Source organism: Sceloporus occidentalis, unplaced genomic scaffold (genome assembly GCF_023333645.1).
Source record: "Sceloporus occidentalis isolate IW3139 unplaced genomic scaffold, rSceOcc1.0.p SCAF_4, whole genome shotgun sequence".
Taxonomy (NCBI): domain Eukaryota; kingdom Metazoa; phylum Chordata; class Lepidosauria; order Squamata; family Phrynosomatidae; genus Sceloporus; species Sceloporus occidentalis.
The window spans coordinates 35,578,608-35,595,226 of record NW_028316984.1 but is presented as its reverse complement, the minus strand read 5'-3'; positions in this window follow the sequence as shown (position 1 = coordinate 35,595,226).

Here is a 16,619-nt window from a genome sequence, read left to right as displayed (position 1 = left end):
AACACCTCTATTGAGAAAAAGCTGTTCGGAGCAGAAGCAAGCAGGGCAGGTTTCCCTGGTGAAGGAAGAAACTTCTTCTGCTGACCCTCTGCCTCCATTATGCATCACTCCAAAATATGCTGGCATATAGCTTGGCCATGAAACCCACTGGGTGACCTTAGGCAAATCACATGCTCTCAGTCTCAGGGCAAGGCAATGTCAAACCTCCTCTGAACAAATCGTGCCAAGAAAAGCCCATGATGCCTTAGGGTTACCATAAGTCAAAAACAACTTGAATGGCATACAACACATACACATGAACAGCATAAGGCACCAACAGGATTCCAGCCATTGAATGCAGCATATATCACATAATATATGTGAATCAGCCATAGAGAGGGAAAGAATAGCTGAAAATGTCTGGGAAATGGTCAAGAAACAAGTTTCTTGAGTTTTTGGAAATTCTGACAAGGAGAATCCTGGACTGATGAGAATCTTCACAGTTCAGGACTTATTTTTGTAAAATTCACTTTTTTCTTTTTGCATGTGTTTTTGAAGGAAACAGCATTTTCTGTGCACAAAATAGAAAATTATTATAATTTTAACAATACATTACGGAATACTATCTGTTGTTATTATCTTACTCTATGTTATTATTATCTTACAGTAATGTTTGTTGTTCTATGCCTTCAAGTCATTTCTGACTTATGGCAACACTAAGGCAAACCTATCATGGGGTGTGTGACCAGGTTACCAAGTGGGTTTCCATGGCTGAGCAGGAAATTGAACCCTAATCTCCAGAGTTGTCCAGTGCTCAAAGTAGTACACCACACTGGCTCTACAGTAATTAATATATACAGTGGGCCTTCCTTATCTGTGGACTTGCCATCCAAGGATTTGAGCGTCCGCAGATGGCAAGCCCATGGCGGGGGGGGGGGACAGAGGAGGAGGAGGAGAAAAAGAAGAAGGAGAAAGAGTTGTTGCGGCAGGAGAAAGAGGAGGAGGAGAAAGGTGCTGCTTGGTGGGAGGAAGAGGAGGAAGAAGAAGGTGATGCACGGCAAGAGGAGGAAGAGGAGGAGAAAGGGGCAGTGTGGCACAAGGCAGAAGGAAGAGGAGGAAGCAGCAGTGAAGACGTGGTGGTGGCGGGAAGAGGAGGAGGAGAAGGGAGGAGAAAGAGGCAGCAGGGGGAAGAAGAGGAGGAGGCACCTCCTCCAAAGTGCCATTGTCTTTAATGGTGGTGTGACCATGTGGCTGCACCACCATTGAAGGCAATGGGACTTAAGCATCCACGGATTTTGGCATCCGCTGGGGCGATCCAGAACGGATCCCCTGTGGATACCGAGGGCCCACTGTATATATGTATTTATGTGTATGTGTGTTACTGTTATAATATTTATATTATAATAATATATAATATAATGTAATATATTTCTAACATGATTAAATTAATAGTTTTAAAAATATTGTTAGTTATAATAAAATATTTATAGTCTAACAACAACAACATTTTCTGCACAGAAAATTCTATTTCATGTCTAGAAGAACCAAATGCAAATTTTATACAGAATAAGTCCTGAACAGTGAATAGTCTTCAAAAGCTGCACAGATATAAGACTTTCTTGCTGTGCAAAGAAACTTGCTAGAAAAGTATAAGTTGGTGCATCCTTCAAGAATGAAATTAGCAAAGAATTTCAAGATTAAAATTAACAAAGAACATCCCTAATCAGTCACCATATCACAGATAATGTTATTCAAGAACACAACACTTTTCCTGAATTGCATCATATACTCTTTTAGAACTCACTACGTATATTGTAATCCAAATAATGAGAAATGAGTTGTGCAAGTTGGAGCGTGCCACAAAATGTTGCACTGTACGTCCAAACAGTAATGGGGTGTTCCCTATTTAGGGCTTCAAATAATCTGGAGCCTTGCAAAGTTATTTAATAAGAGGGGGACAAAAAGAACATATAATTCTTTTCATACCTTCCATACCTGCCTTTGCCCAGTATATAATTGAAGTCTTGAATTAGTAACTGGCTGACAATCACAGACCTCTATGTTTTATTCCTGGATATTTTGATGGTAAAGTTTCTGAAGAGTGGGGAAGGGGAAAGGTATACTTTTAACTGTCTTCCCTCGGAGGAGCATGGCACAGGGAAAAGTTTCTGTCTGATAGTAGGTATCTCAAACCCTGATCTCTTCTTGGTAAACTGCTATGGGCTTGAATGTCTCCAGTTATGATGTAAACCCCTCCTTCCAACTCCATTTTCCTTTCCTCTCACAATATACACCCTGTTTCCGGGTGGTTCAACTGCTCACAACATTTTGTACGATCTGGAGGCTTCATATTTGAGAATTTGTGGTTAATTTATAAATAAATACATTTCCATTTGGTCTAATTTTGAGGAAAAATCACTATTGTAATTTTGGGGTGGTCCTGTTGTTGTTGTTGTTGTTGTTGTTAACTTTATTTATATTACACCTTTTTGCCAAGTCTGGGACTCAAGGTGGTTCACATATTAAAAAGATTACAATCAAAACATACAAAACTATCAACATTAAAACCAAATTACACTATTAACCATATTAAAAACATGCACTTTTAAAATGACTTTAAAAGTTAAACAATACAGTTAAAACAATACAGCTCTTACAGCCCTTTCCTTAACAGCCTTCAGTTCTAAAGACTGTCTGAATAAAATAAACTTTTGGTTTCAGGATGATAGGATAATAGAATCATGGAGCTGAAAATGACCTGGATAGGTCAGCTAGGCTAATCCCTTGCTCAGTGCTGGTGGCTGGTGGCCTGTTTAAATACCCAAGGCAGCCTGTTCCACTGTTAAGAGCTCCAAATGCATCTTTACTGCCATAAAATACTGGGAAATTGATGTGATGGGTTACACCAGAAATGGCTATTGCAAAGACATGGTGATCGCAGATGCAGGTGGTGAGATTGTGCTGGAGGGGAGGCAGGCATGAGTCAAGCTTGCTGCAGTGGGAAACAAAATCTAGCTTTAACAACAAAAAAGGGGTGGCATAGGAACGAGAGGGGCAAATATGTTTATTAATTATTATGAATGAGAAAGGGGCCACCATGAATTTGAATTTGTGCACAGTTTAATTAGGCAATGTTAATGCTTTCTGTTTAGTTTTGACAAAGAACGTATCTGGCTTGGATCTGTAGTTACTGAATAAATGTTTTCAGAGTTTCAGCTACTGAAGCCTGAGTTTCTGAACCTGGTATCCTGTTGTACTTGGCATCCACTCTCAAACAGCTGTTATGTTTATGAAGTTTTGCACAATGTTTAGCCAAAATTGACTTCTCTTACATTTTGCACCTATGGCTTTTTGTTATGCCCTCTGGAGCAACTACAACAGAAGATGCCTGTGTGACAATCCTACAGTTACATTTGATTTTCTTTTTTCCAGGTTGCCACCTTCTCAGCATCAGCAGCCATATACTTATACAGTAACAGCAGCAGCTCAACCATATCTTCCCATACCTAAAAGCAAGACTGATTCCCTTTATCACCATGCTGTGGTGGCAAGTAATTTTGCTTATCAAAAGGTCTCACCAGCTGGTACTGATATTAGAAGAAATTGCCATGTATATATGAGTATGATCTGGAATTCAGAAGCCATATCATTTCCTCTAATGGACCCACACTAGTCATGAAAGAAGTCCAGCCAAGCCTTTAAACGACAGCACTGAAATTTGCACAAATATGACTCAAGATTAGTGGAATTTCATGTACTGTAATTACACTTATGCTTTATTTCATCATGGGCTTATATGATGTGATGCGTGGCATCCCATTATATTGCTGTATGATAAAGGTTCTGGGGTGACAAGGAACATGTCCTGGGAAGAGCATGGCTTTGTCCTCCCTATTTGTTCTCAGAATTACTTTTCTTATTGTCCACTGTGAGATGAGTTGAAAGTGGAATGGCCTGTATCACTGGGATGCTGCGGCAATAGTCTGTCTCTTCCCAGTTTTGTGTCACTTCTGCCATCAGCTCCATTCTGGGAACAATTATGAAGTAATTGGCTTTCAGGCAGATGATGATGGTGTTCAAATGGCTACACTACTTATCAAGCATTAAGCGCAGGGACTAATCCCAGTGCATATGCTCCATTCCTTTCTCATACCCCTGTTAAATTTCAAACAATAAGCTCCTCTTTTTCCATATACCAGCTCCAAATGCATGAGGGCTAATTCACTTTGTTGGCAGGGTTCAGATCCAGATGCAATGTGGAAGCAGAACTAGAAACCATAAGTATCCCTGACCATCACAACTACCATTTTCTGGGAAGGACAGATAGACATGAAAGTGGTTCTGATTCAAAATGTACAACTACCAACCACACTTGCATGTCCTTTTTAAATTTTTAACAGTATGGTTGTGAGTGAAGTATTCACAGGACCCATAAAACATGGGAAAGGAACAGTAAGACTTTGCAACTTTTGCAAGTCTAAATTCACTACTGGTTTGCATAGTACAGTCAAGGATTTAGCACAGCACATATTTATGGTAACTTCCTGTTTGTTAGGGTATTTCCCCCCCACCCCTTCTCTCTTCCTGCATCTTTCTAATGTACAGCCACCTTCCCTCCCCTTCCTTAAAATACTGTGTTTAACTATGTGCAAGAAAATTACAAGAAATCTACTTTTTGATGTTTTTCTTTCTCTAACTAATCGTCTGTTGGGGTATGTATGAGAGTGCTTGAAACTGGTTATGGTCTAGTTTCTTCCTTGATGCCCCATTGGCTATTCTGCTTGAAAGATCTATTACTACAGCTCACATTTCCCAACAGGAAACCCATTTCTTTCCTGTTTTGTTTCCAGTGAAGATCCCTTCTTTCACAAATAACTGGGGAAGTTCCCATTTGTGTTAAACACAGATGTGGTTGCAAGTAAGCCAGCAGGTTTGCCACCAAAATATCTGTTTCTATCAGTAGGTATGTGCAGTCTCCTATCAGATGGAGATGTCATCTGTACATTCTGTACCACATTTGCATCATGTTTATGTGAGCAGAAATCACAGGTGATAGCATCATTTCCTTTAAACAGAGCCCAGAGAGCTTTGAGTATATTTACCATCCATACACATACTATATATCCCTTACCATGAACCGAACATTACAATAACTCTGTTTACTTGCCCCTGATTGTCCAGTTATACCCAATCTGTACTTAATTTGCAGAGCTTGAAGATACTGGCAAACAAACATGTCACAAACATGACGTATAACTAGTTTTTTGTGGGTTTTTCGGGCTATGAGGCTATGTTCTAGAATAGTTTATTCCTAGTGTTTCACCTGCAGCTGTGGCTGGCATCTTCAGAGAATGCTGGTATGGAAGAGAGTGAGATATATATACTGTTGGTTGAGAAGAAAGCGATTTACATGTTAATCTGTGTATTGTTCTGTTGTTGAATGGCAAGACTTCAGGGTGTCTATTTAATTAATGATCCATTGTCTGCTGGGAAACCACCCTCACCTTGGGTGGTTTTCATTTGCATTTGCTGGGTTTTGATTTTGCTGTTTTTCAGAACTGGTAGCCTTTGCACTTTGAAGTCACTTTGCAGTAACTGATCTAAGCTGAGGGTAAAGGGGGATAGTGGGAAGAGAAGAGGAAAACCAGGACATTTTAGAAGCAGTTGAGAAAGTGGGATGGCAGAGGAACTTGGCTGTTTATGCCAAACTAGGACAGTAGGAGGATATGGATTTGCAGTTTGGGGGTACTCCTGGTTTCAGTCCTGAATGTAAATGCCGAGGTTTTTGTGGGAGCCAGGAGTCTATTTCTCCAATACAAAACTATTTGGACTTTGAGATCTTTGAGACTGGCCCTTTTTGTTTCTAATTTGTCAATTTCTAATTTTATTATTAGGCAACCAGATAGAGGCTGTAGCCAAAAGAAAAATAAGTAATAATCAAATTGTTTAGTATGATATAAAAAGAGAAGATTTAAAATTTATTTTAAAATGCAACAAAATATCAAGAATACAACAAACAAATACAAAACTGACAAATACAAAACTGTATCCACATTTGAGGAATAGTCAATCTTAATTATTCTCATGGACAATTCTGAACAGGGCTGCTTTCATTGCAAATCTAAATATATTAGCCAGGACTGTTTTAATTGAACCAGTCATCAAGTGTATAGTTTTCTTCCAATCATTAAACTAAGCTATTGGCTTTAAACATTTTAACAAATATTTCTTTCTTGGGATTTCATATAGTTTACAGTGTAATACATAATTTATTATTGTCCCAAACCACTTGCTTTCCTCATGTGTGGAAACATAGTTCTCTGGGAATGTTCTTATATCTCCCTTTCAAAAAGTTAGACTTCATGGTCTGAAAATGTAGGGCTGTAAATGTTTTTGCAAAGGAAGAGTAGGGTGATCTTAGTGAAGTACTGTATTTCTCTTCCCTATAACATATTTTGAAAAACAGAAAACTGGAGGAGACTCTAGATACTCTAACTGCTTCAGTGTCTGTTCTGGCTTAAGCCCGGTAGATACTGGCGCCATAACACGTCATGACACGGGGTGTCTCTTACAGATGCCCCGCAACCCTAACATGTCTTCCATATGGCAAAATGGCAGCGCCCTGTACAGATGGGTACCACCATTTTGACGCGACGGACACCTAGCATCCACATGTCGCGGCACCATAATGACACCCCGAGTGCACCATTGGTGCACTGTGGTGTCATTATGGCCCCGCAAAAAGAACCCACTTTTCACGGGTTCTTTTTGCTCCGCGAGGAAGCTGCGTGGTTTGTCTGCTGTGGCTTCCTTGCTGAGCAAACCAGGGCGCCAGCAGACCACCCTTTTTGGGCAGTCTGTAATGGGCCATAATATCCCTACAAATGTTCTTTCATAAATCCACAACTTTTCTGTATGTCACACAGGATATCAAAGCTACACGGTCAAATCCAAACGTCATTACATATTTTTTTTGATCTTGCTGCTCAATTGCTTTTGGAAGCAGAACTTCTTAGCTCTCCTATACGTTGTGTTATGTAACAATGGTGGCGCCTGTGTACATGTGATGCCACCATTGTTATGCCACCGTGCCGTGCTAGGGTTAGGGATCAAGCGGTTGCCGTGCAGTCCCTAACCCTAAAATCGGCACCAAAACAGCGTATTTGCGTGGTCTGTACCGTACCATAATTGTCTTTTCCAATTATTCATGTCTTCTCATGATGTGGCCAAAGTACGACAGCCTCAGTTTTATTATCTTGGCTTCCAGGGAGATTTCTGCCTTTATCTGCTCTAAGACCCATTTGTTTCTTGTTTGTCATTTTGGCTGTCCACAGAATCCTCAGCACACTGCTCCAGCACCGCATTTCAAATGAATTGATTTACTTCTTATTTTCTTTCTTAACTGTGCATCTCTCACATCCACACATGGTAAAAGGGAATACAGTGATTTGTATGATTCTAACTTTTGTGCTCAGTTGTATATCTTTGCATTTTTTCCATAGCCACACTCCCTATTCTTAATCTTCTTCTGATTTCCTGGCTGCAATCCCTGTTTCTATCAATGTTTGATCCCTGGTGTGAGAACTTTTTTTACTATTTCTATTTCTTCATTGTCTAGGTTGAATTTAGATAGGTTCTCAGTGGTCATTATTTTTGTTTTCTTTGTGTTCTTCCTTGATCTATTGAATATTTTTCTAAGAAGGCCCATATGTCATGTTATGAATCCTAGTACTAGAAACACATAGTATATAAGATTTACCCATCTTTCTCAGTTGCATGAATCAGGAATAAATGCCACCCAATGCCATCTCTACTGCTTTGATTACTTAAACAAAATAATATGATGACCATTCCTTCATTCAGCATATGCCAAATAAGTCCTGTGCCCTTCTTTGATAACCCATAATGATTACTACGTGGCCCAATTATATTATCAACAAGTTGTGTATGTTAGTGGCCTTTTATAACTTACTGTATTTTTATTATTTTGTATGCCAAGTTTGTATCCAATTGTCATCACGACTTCTGAGAACAAGCTCAGGCTCTGGTGAAAGAAACTGGGTGAGTGGATGGGTGTTTCAGGCTCCACATCTGTTTTCTGAGAGCAGATCTACACAATGAACAGGGTAGCTGGTGGGTGACTGTGGGGCACATCTGGGCTGGGCAGGTGGCTTTGGGCTGACTGGGTACATGGATTGTGCAACCCTCTGAAAGTTGTTAGACTGTAGTTCTCAGCAGTCCCAGACAGCACAGCCAATGTCAGGGTGGCCAGTGGATCCATTGCCACAGGAGTGGCAAATCTACTCTCAGTTTCAAGGCTGCTCTTTATACACTTGCCCCAGATTGTACAGGAGTGATCCTGGTGCAGAACCTGTGGGGAATAAAGCTGAGCTCCTGGATGGCTTTTGTATAATATGAGAGTATTTTCAGAGGGAGAAGTCATAAAATCAAGAGTGGATTTGCTACCACTGTAGCAATGGGACCACCAGCCTTTGGCCAACAGGATGGACTGTTGGGAGTTACAGTCCAACAATATCTGGAGGGCTGCAATATTCCTATACCTCTGTTAGCATTATGTTAGATATATATATAATCCCCTGGGATGGAAATACAAGACTACAAAAGTTAGCCCATGTACATTCTGATCTTATGTTGTGAAGTTATACCTCCCTCCACTAGACCCTTGTTTAGGTTTGGGCACTGCAATTAAGATATATTCTCCGCACCATTATTATTCTGTCCACTTTCTGCTGCCTCTCCTCCTCCCTTGCCGCTCTCCCCTCTTCTAGTGATCATGCTTTCAATATCTTCAATAGATACCTATTCCATTTTGAACAACAAAGGTGCAGACCATCCCTCCCATGCAGTCTGACAGGCCTGTAGTACTGAGCAAGGGAATGCTTGATGGCTGAATCTGTACTGATCTCTGCAATTGTAAACTGCTGGATTGTTTATCCCTGCTCGAGTTGCCCTGCTATTACAAAAGCTACTTGAAATGATTCATGGGTCTGACAGATGTCTGGTACAGCTGGATGTGTCCTTGATTATCCCAAAAGTCTGGACTGCACTGTCATTCACCATTGCCCATATTATCTCTGTATTGACTGTGGAACCCTCTGTGACAGTACTGTAATGGCTAATTACCCAGGATACGTTTGGTACTTACTTTATAATGGTCTGGAAGAGTAGAAAGTGGGGGGGGGGAGAGCATAGAAGAAAAATAGGGTGGAACACATACCAATAAAAAATATAGTCCTTTTCTCTTTCTTTTGAAAAAAAAAGAATAGATGTTGTCTTAAAAACCTAAAATTACTAAGTACAGACCTGAGATCTAAGGACCTCCTTTTAAAAGAGGGAGCCCTCCAGTTCAATAACTAAAAAAGAAATACAATATGAAGAACCCTGACATTGATAAATTGTGGACAATGGGAAGAGATATTCTCTGGGAGAGTATTGCATTCGTAACACACTTGGAATAAATGCATGATGGACAGCCGTTTGCCTGTTTCATGTATTGAGGAGAGGGAACTCTAGGAATACATACACCTTTGCAAATAATGGGAGACAGGAGAAAGGAAAGAGAGAAAAATGGAAAGGAGGAACTGAGAGGCTTAACATTTGTATCATTTAAAGATTTAGCATGTAATCCTATACATATTTACCTAGAGGTAAATCCCAATGAGCTCAATAAGGCTTCTGACTAGATATGCATAGGATCGTGCTGTTAGACTGGAAAACTATACATATTGTGAAGTCCCCCTGAATGAAACAAACTTCCCAAATACAAGTTTTGGATTAAACTACAAAACGTAGATGAATAAGATCCAGTGCAGACATTTCTTCCCCACTCTCATCCTCACAATGATATAAATTAGTACATTTTGACAAATGTAGTTTCAATAAAGTAGATATATATTAGGAAGGCGAGAGAAGGTACTAAATCCCATTTTGACTTTTAGTGAAGATGATGAGTTCCCAAGAGAGTGGATGAAGCAGAGTTAAGAGCGGCCTTTTACAGAAGGGATACAGTAATTTGCCACATCCTGTCCAAACTGTGTTCGAATGTCATTCCTGCCTTAATTACCTAGACTAGCCAAGCTACTCTCTGTTATATCAGGCTTCCTCTCTACCTTCATGTCTCCACAGTCAAAGAACAGAGTTTCTATCCCACTCCCATTAATGTTCAAGGGTTGGAAAATTTTAAGCCATCCAGTGCAATCAATGCTCTGACTTTTGTCGTGATGGAAGGGACCAAGTATGGAGGTGGAATGTGCAAAGACAGGAATCCCAAATCCTCTGGAGGGAAATGCACATTTTCTTATTGCTGATACAGAAGTGCCATGTTTAAAAATGTGGCATACTGCATATGTTAATATAGGCTCTTCACAACTACACATGTAACAAAAGAATTCTCCTTAAAAAAAAAAAGCTTACTCTCAGGGAACTGATTTCCAGTAGGTAGAACATATTACAATGGCCCCTTCCTATATACAGCTGATCTGTTCCAGACTCCCCCACGTATGGGAAAAACTGCCTATGCTGAAATCCTATGGATTCCTATGGCGGTGTGCTCCCATGAGCGGCGGTGCCTGTGGGGCCCCACACCATTTTTTCCGCTGGGGCTTGCTGTCCACATGAGCTCAAGTATGCGGGTGCTTTGACACCATCTTATGCAATTCTTTAAAGGTTTATGATCAGGGTCACTATTTGCATCTTTCTGTATCTTGTTACACTTTGATCCCACACCTTTAAATATGGAATTGCTTAAATTTCTGTGGCTCTAATACTGACTCCATTAGTGCTTCTCAGGAAGTGGACTGAAATCTACAAAAGTTCATGCCACAAACTAATATGTTAATCATAAAAGTGCTACTAGATTCCTCTCTGTTCCCTTTACCTTTTAGCCTACCTGATTACATCAGGCTCTGCACAACAGGATGGTCACATGGGAGATAATGGACATGTCCTGCTTTCCCTTTCTTCATTTTGTGGGTCTTAACTTTACTGTAGGGCTATCTGGTCTATTTTTACTAACTACCTTACTATTTTGAATGGACTGAACTCACATTCCTCCCGTGTCCTCCAAATGGCCATTTAATGGCTGGTGATGAGTGAAGGTCATCAGAGAAATGTTTGGCTATATCCCTACAGCCAGAGACAGAACAGCAAATGCATCCTCATTAATCTCTCCAAGGGTCTTCTGGAGGTCTTAAATAATGATGTCATCATTGTGCACCTGATTATAGAAAGATAGCCACATGGCTCTTCAATGTCCCACCATTCTCCACTGGCCATTAAATGACCATAGGGAGACTCTGTAGGAGAAAGCTCAGGACATTATCTTGAAGCCACATAGAATCATAGAATCACAGAGTTGGAAGAGACCCCAAGGGCCATCCAGTCCAACCCCCTGCCATGCAGGAACTCACAATCAAAGCATCCTTGACAGATGGCCTTCCAGCTTCTGTTTAAAGACCTCCAGGAAAGGGGACTCCACTACACTCCAAGGGAATTTGGTCCACTGTCGAACAGGGCCAAAAAGGCATTTCTCCCACCTAGCTGCCATGGCACCATTCTATTCATAAGTAGAATGGTGAGGTGGGTGGCACGCTCGGCCCTCTCAGAAGGCAGCTGCCACTTACCTCTGAGGCTTTCTGAGTCCCACATTGTGGTTGTCACATGGGACTCAGAAGGCAGCCACCCCCTGGGTATATCACCCCACTGGGTGACACCCCCCACTGGGTGTCACTTGGTGCAGTTCATACCCCCATACTCCCTAGTGGCACCATTGCAATCATATAGCCATTTTTCTGCATTTTGAACTTAGTTTTCAGCAACTGAAGTAACATGAAACAAAAGAGGAGGATAACAGAGAAACATTTTAACAGCAGCTGAAAAAGTGGGATTGCCAATAAGGATTAATCAGGACTACTAAATCAGGACTGTCTGAGGCTATGCAGTTATCCACACTTGATATAGATGCATCAAACAAAACACACAAGGACATTTCAAATTTCATTTAATACATTATGCATTCCTGTCTGAAACTTATTTTTAAAAGTGGGACCCGTGGGCTAAGGAAAACACTAAAGTGGAATTAACGTTGGATTCCTTAAACTAGGATGGGGCAGCCATGGCCCTCCAGATCCTTTTAGGCTAAAGCTCCCATAATCTCTTATGATCTATGCAAGTTAGAGATGATTGGAGTCATAATCAAACAGTATCTGGAAGATCATGTTGCCCAGCTCTGCCGTCAAAAGATCTGGAGAAAGGTGACTCATTTACATACTATTCTTGATCTTAGGAGCTTATCGCACGGGCCTTTAGGAACAGTCCTGGCGTGGAACAAAAGGGGTCAGGATAGGAACGGAACGGGGATATCACCTGTTCAGAAGTGTTCCTGAAAATTGCTCTCTCTAGGACAGATGTGGAACAGAACGAGCACTTCCGGTAGCATCGGCAGCGTTCCTGCATGTGCTAAAACAGGTGATAGCTTTTTCATTCCCATCCTGACCCCTTTTGTTCCGCGCCGGGACCATTCCCAAAGGCCTGTGTGATAAGCTCCTTTGTCAAATGGCTGAGAATGAATGGGTTACATGAGTGGTGGGAAGCAGGGGGTGTCCATGATGGACTGCAGTTCCCAGCATTCCTCACGTTTGCTTATATTAACTATGCTGACAGTTGCATTTCAACAACATGAAGAGGTCCACATGAAGGTCCTGGAGAAATATGACTTACAATTTTTGTTGGCCTGCGTGAAACTTTCTAGTGACAAATCTGAGATGCTAGGCACATATGTAATATTTCTTGAGAAAAACATCACTTGTTACTACAGAAAATTTGCTGGCCACAGGGTACTGAGTTCACACAACATAACAAAGTACTTCTAGGACTTCTATGTAGGCCGCAATCCTATGTGTACTTGTCAAAAAGTAAGACCTGTTGAATTCTGTGGGTATCGTTGGGCTAAATCTAATTGTGAGTCTTAGGGTAGATCTATTGAATAAATGGGACTTATTAAGGCAACACTCATGTAAGTCCTATTGATTCTATGGGGTTACTATAGTTGGAATTCACAGCTGGATTTAGTTCAGGGATGGAAATCATGTGGGCCTCTAAATGATGTTGGAATGCAGTTCCCAGCATAGTTACCATAGTCAGTGGTGAGGAATGCTGGGTGTTGAAGTCCAACAGCAGCCAGAGGGTCATATAATTCCCACCCCTGATATAACTCATTTTTTCTGAATAAGTATTCACAAAATTGCAACATAGACATGAAAACTTTACATTTTTTCAACACATACATTTATTTCACACTAAAATGTGCCAAACAAGTGGTTTTAACTTTGTAGCTTGATTGGTTTTTTTAAAAAAATGACTTGCATATTTTACTGATAGTTTTGTATGGTTTTTCATGTTTACTGGTTTTATAAATTTGTAAGCCACCTTGAGTTCCTCTATTGGGGGGAAATGTAGAACATAAATGAATAAGATAGCAACAACAGCATGTTTGTAAAAGATGTGCATCATGCAGGTTAACTAATCATCCATCTTATAGCCTCAGACAATTCTGTGATCACCCGGATTATTTTGACAACTTCACTTTCACCCAGTTGCGTTGAGCCTTCACAGAACTGAGGCTTAACATGTTTGATTCAGCTGAAAGAGATGGGAGGCTTAAAAAAGTTCCAAAAAATGGAGATGTATTGTTGGCTGCCCCTATTCAGAGGATTTGGTACATTACTTAACCTGTTGCCCTTTGTATAAAGATCCTAGGGAGAGTTTTATTTTACCTTTAATCAATAATAAAATCTTTTCGAACTCTCAAGAAAAAGTACTTTACCTCCTTATGGACACAGATAAATATGTGACCTGGCACATAGCTTTGTTTGCTCTGGCTGCTGAAAAGACTAGGAAGAAATAAATAGCAGAGATTGCTGTTTCCTGTAATGGAGACAATTTGATCTAAAAGGGCCCAACTGTGAATCTTAACATATTCATGTTATCCAAGTTATCCATAATTGTTAATGTTAAACTTTAGCTATTTGGTACAATCTGTTGTATACTGTTTTTATGGAAATTTTATGTGTCTTGTAATATTACTTTGATTTTTGCAATGACCATTGGCCAAACACATTACAGAGAGAGATATAATCATCCATCTGGCATTAGCTGAGTTTACTCTGAAGGCACCAGATCCCATCTGATCTCAGAAGCCAAGGTGGGTCAGGCTTGATTCGTACTTGGAAGGGAGATCACCAGGAAATAACAGATGCTCTATGCCAGTGGTTCTTAACCTGTGGTCTGGAGATCCCTAGAGGGCCATGAGTCCTCACAAAGGGTCTGTGAAGGCTTGAAGACTTGAAGGTTGCTCAGTCCACCTCTTCCCTGGAGTGGAAAACTCACATGACAGGAGTCAAAGCAAAAGTTGGCAGGTTGGGTGGCTGGGCTTGCATGCTGCCCTTCAATCTGCTCCAGGCACAAACTGGCAGAAAGAAGCAACAGAAAAGTTTTTGCTCCCACTCCAATGCCTTTAAGGGAAGGGTTAATTGATGGTGTAATTGTTAATGTTTTAGTGTTTAGGTGTTGTTGTTATTATTATTATTATTATTATGGTTTTATATCTTGAGTTAACACTTAAGGCAGACCTTGTTAACAAAAGATATTGAAAGGGGGTCCCAGATAAAGCCATGTTCAGAAGAAGGCAAAGGTAAGACACCACTGAGCATCTCTTGCCTAAAATAACCCTAAGAAATTCAGGGGGTTACCATAAATTGACAGGCAACTTGAAGGCACATGCTTAACTTTTACTTTATTTACAGACTGTTTGTCAAACATATGCATGGAGTGAACCCTGGCTGGATACCACAATAATGTGTGTAAATGCCTTGAGATGACTGCATTTGGGGGGGAAAGACTCCAAAGAGTATGATGACCTCTTTCTTGTCTTCTAGGTTATCAAGCCCCATTACGGATCATGGTGCTATATATAAACCACACACTATAATACAAAGGCTCTCTTAATGTATCGCTATATTAAATAGTAAGTGCTTCACACCTTTTCAACTGCAGAGAAAAGGGTACTTAACCGCGGGGGTGAGAGTCATATCAAATCACTAGACATTTCCTTTGGTACTTTCCTAAACCAATGGGTAAAAAAAGAAAAATGACCAACATGCCAATGTTCCAAACAAGATTGCTGAAATACAAAGTTTAACCACAGCTTCCTTTACTCTGGAAAAATTCCTTCCATTTCAGCCACATTGTGATTTTAACACAATGCCTTATGCTAGACAACCTGACAAAAGAAGACACCAGTGAAAATCTGCTGGACCTATAGGGGAGTAAATACAAAGCTTCCAGTTCTTGCCTCCATCTTTATTGCTGTGTGCTACACTGATAATTGTTTGTTGTTGTTGTTGTTTTTAAAGGCATTTTAATATAGACAAGATATTGGTTTGTCTTCTCTCAACCAGTCTGGCTTGCAGAGATTGCCTTTTACCGACTTGTTTTTGAAACCACATATCAGTTTAAAAACAGAGATCTATACCATAAGTAATTTTGATGAAGATTGGTACATTTAGCACATATTTAGCATCTAGCAGCATCAGAAATTCTCACCAGGCTCCAATAATTTGTTTAAGCCCCATTACACCTCCAGGGTGCCACATAGAAGCAAATTGATTAGGAAACTTGTGAAGGATTTTTGCAGGTCCTAAGAATTTACAGGTCAGTTATTGCTCATTTTCAAACAGTCGGGTAGAAAAATCAGATTATAGCAATGCTTATTTCTACAACAATCAGAAGGGGGAAAAGAACAGATCAAGCACCCAAGTAAGCAGCCACAAAAGACCTTTAAATAACTCAACTTTCTAGCAGGGTTTATTATCCTTCCCTTGTTTTATAGCATTATCTGCCAGAGAAACGGAAGGAGATTTGTAAAACACTGTAGCATTTAAGTCATTACATTTTATAGCTAATTTCTAATGTGGATTTGATTTTTTATGAGCAGAAAAAGAATCTCATTTGCATTAGTGACAGTAACTAGAGAAATTTAACACCTGGCACTGGTTGTAGCTGAAATTGAATATTAGCTGCTGGGTGCTTAAAAAAAAAGCTCTGCATTGCATACCTTCTAGGGAGATTTTTCATTCTTTTATGTACTTTTCAAATGTTTTAATTGCAAAACTATTCTTCTGTCATGATGGAAGAAAACATCCAGAAATGTAAATGTGGAACATATAGATACACACACCTCCATACTTTCAACACAAGGGTGTTTTGGAGTAACAACAGCAAAATGAATCATTTATGCTATTAAGGAATATACAGTCCACCTCCTCCTCATGCCGAAAGAAAAAAAAGAAAAGAAAATCTCCAGTGAGATATAAAATTACAGCAGCAACAACAACCCAAAGCCAATTGCTTTATCCAGGCCATTTAATATTAATGTAAAATGTCATGGTTCTCCCCCCATGCATGCACATCCAACGTGTTGTATTTCTCCAAATAAAATGATACACTTTATACAAAGGCAGCAAAAACATCCAGCTCACATAAAAAGAATATTCCTTTTCTCCCACCCTTTACATGACCAACCCATACATTTGGAAAGTATAGAAAAATTAAGGAGCTGCAGA